Source organism: Leuresthes tenuis, unplaced genomic scaffold, assembly GCF_036924035.1.
Source record: "Leuresthes tenuis unplaced genomic scaffold, fLeuTen1.0.hap1 SCAF_18, whole genome shotgun sequence".
Lineage (NCBI taxonomy): Eukaryota > Metazoa > Chordata > Actinopteri > Atheriniformes > Atherinopsidae > Leuresthes > Leuresthes tenuis.
This window is the reverse complement of record NW_027325372.1, coordinates 27238025-27240813: the sequence shown is the minus strand read 5'-3', so window position 1 is coordinate 27240813 and position 2789 is coordinate 27238025. Positions and strand designations below refer to the sequence as shown.

At 37.6% G+C, this 2789-nt stretch overlaps 1 non-coding gene across 1 annotated transcript; it reads left to right on the top strand.

Annotated features, from left to right (window-relative positions):
* Positions 1–2602: 2602 nt before the first annotated feature.
* Positions 2603–2789, top strand: LOC140276142 (U2 spliceosomal RNA). The gene has a single exon (XR_011908824.1). It is a non-coding gene; the product is annotated as a U2 spliceosomal RNA (small nuclear RNA).

Below are 2789 nucleotides of genomic sequence, written 5' to 3'. Positions count from 1 at the left end.
GGGGATTTTAACTGTATCTTGAGCAGGGAAGATAGAAAAAGAGCAGGGGTAGATTTTAAAGTGGATAAGACTTCGATTTTACTTCAGGGCATATGCAGGGATTTTAAGCTTACTGACTGTTTTAAAACCATGCATCCCAGAGAGGAGGGCTTCACCTGGTTTAGTCATGATGGCACCAGAGCCTCTCGCATTGATTATTTCTTTACTAGAGATTGCCCACCCACTGATGTTAGAATAACCCCTGTTTTCATTTCAGACCACCTTATGCTCTCCTGCACCCTTTCACCCCCTTCTGGTGTGACGGTAGGAAGTGGTCTGTGGAAACTCAACTGTTCCCTGTTGGAGGATGAAATCATAGTCAGTCAGTACAGGGAATGTTATAAAGAGTGGCAGACCCTTCAAGACCTCTACGAAACACATGCACAATGGTGGGAAATGGTGAAAGAAACGACCCAGACTTTTTTTAAACAGCAAGGTAAACGTAAAAAAAGGAAAGAGAATAGATGTATGATGGGACTACATAAACGCTTACAGCGCTACTTTAAACTAAATCAGTGTGGCATAGACTTTAAAGAAGAAATCAAAGATGTCAAAAAGGAAATGTCAGTTTTAGCAGAAATAAAGAGTAAAGGAATTTTTGTAAGAAGCAGGGAGCAGGAAATTGCCAAAGAACCACTTTAGGCTTTTGTTAATATTTAGTCGGGCATTCGAACCTTTTCTTACCCACTTTTTACAAATTATGGTCGAACATTCACACCTACTTGCAGCTGAATACTTCCGCTCCACCTTTTAGTGATGTATGGTTGGCATTTGCACCTTTTGTTACCCTCTTTTTATACTTATTGCTGAAGATTAAGTTGTTCTTTCTCAAACTACAATTTTTTTTTAATTGTTGAAACTTGATTTGAAGTGGATAAATAAGGAGGACAAACAGTTTTAAGTCACGCTGATAGAAGAAATTAATTTTATAGCAAAATCTGTATTTCGTCATATGTCGAGAGATGCTTATTGCTGAAGAAGTTCTTTCTCATTCTATAAAGTACAACGTTGTTTATCGTTGAAACTTGATTAGACATGAATAAATATGAAGGACAAAGCAGTCTTAACTTGGTTAGAGTTAAGGAATTCGTTTTATAGGAGAATCCGAATTCGTGCATAACTCATAAAATAGAGCTTATTTTCGGATTCCTGAAGAATGATTCTGGTTCTTTCTCATAATACAAAGTTTGTTGTTTATTGTTGAAACTTCATCAGAAGTGAAGAAATAAATGAATGCCTATCAACAAATGTGGGATCTAAACTCTAGTGCTTCCTCTAAAATAATTTCCTTTCTCAATTTAGAAATGTGTGTGTGTAAGTCACAACACCCGTGACACCAAAACGGCTTTCTTTTCTCTACACTCTGCACTATGAGCACACACACCAAATCAGAAAGGCTTTTTTCTCTCTTTTCTACATTATGGACTGTGGGGACACAAAACCGCTCTCTCTCTTTTTTTTTTTTATCGTGTGCCAGGGCGTTGTCTCATGTATTAGATTATGCTTAAGATACGAATGGGTTTATCAGTCACATCAGAATCCATACATACTGATCCTCCCGTAATAAAATGGTCGGATCTTATCAAACACACTTTGTTTCTTGTGACAATCAAGTCAGCGAAACAGCGTATACACGTCAAGACACTGAATCAAGTTTGCCACAAGAACTCATAAGTTTGGCAGTATTGCTCTGCCATCAGCAATGATACACCCATTTTATTTTCGTGAGACATGTGCAAGCACCTGTTCATCTACTGTTCTATCACTATGAATTAGTGATCTATTATCAATAAGGATACTTCTACAACTACTATCAAAGTATGTCCGGACTTCTTATGTTGTCAGTTGCTATATATGAATAAGTGGGTAGCTACTGACAAGCATTAAGCATGTCACACAGCCCAAACATATAACATTTCAGGACACACCACACAGTTAACAACCACAGTGAAGCGTGTCAAAGCCCAAACATGTAACATTCAACAGGACACTTACACAACACATTCAAATCAAACAGTCAGACAACATACAAGAACATATACCCCAGCCGGCATTGCTCCCTGCCTATTTTCGTACAGCACACTATGTGTGCGCACACCTTTATTCACAAACTCTTCAACTTATACTCTTTTACCGAAGCTGCTACAGCTCGATTACCACCTTTTAGGTATGTATGGTTGGCATTTGCACCTCTTTTTATACTGATTGCTGAAGATTAAGTTGTACTTTCTCAAACTACAACATTTTTTTATTTGTTGAAACTTGATTTGAAGTGGATAAATAAGGAGGACAAACAGTTTTAAGTCAGGCTGATAGAAGGAATTCATTTTATAGCAAAATCTGTACTTCGTCATATGTCGAGAGATGCTTATTGCTGAAGAAGTTCTTTCTCATTCTACAAAGTACAACGTTGTTTATCGTTGAAACTTGATTAGACATGAATAAATATGAAGGACAAAGCAGTCTTAACTTGGTTTGAGTTAAGGAATTCGTTTTATAGGAGAATCCGAATTCGTGCATAACTCATAAAATAGAGCTTATTTTCGGATTTCTGAAGAATGATTCTGGTTCTAGCCTTTTGGCTAAGATCAAGTGTAGTATCTGTACTTATCAGTTTAATATGTGATATGTCTATGCAAGGACTACATATTAAATGGATTTTTATCAATAGGAGTTGAAAAAGGAGCTTGCTCCATTCACTCCAAGCATCGACCCGGTACTGCAGTGCCGCTGGGAACGGTGCGCTCTCC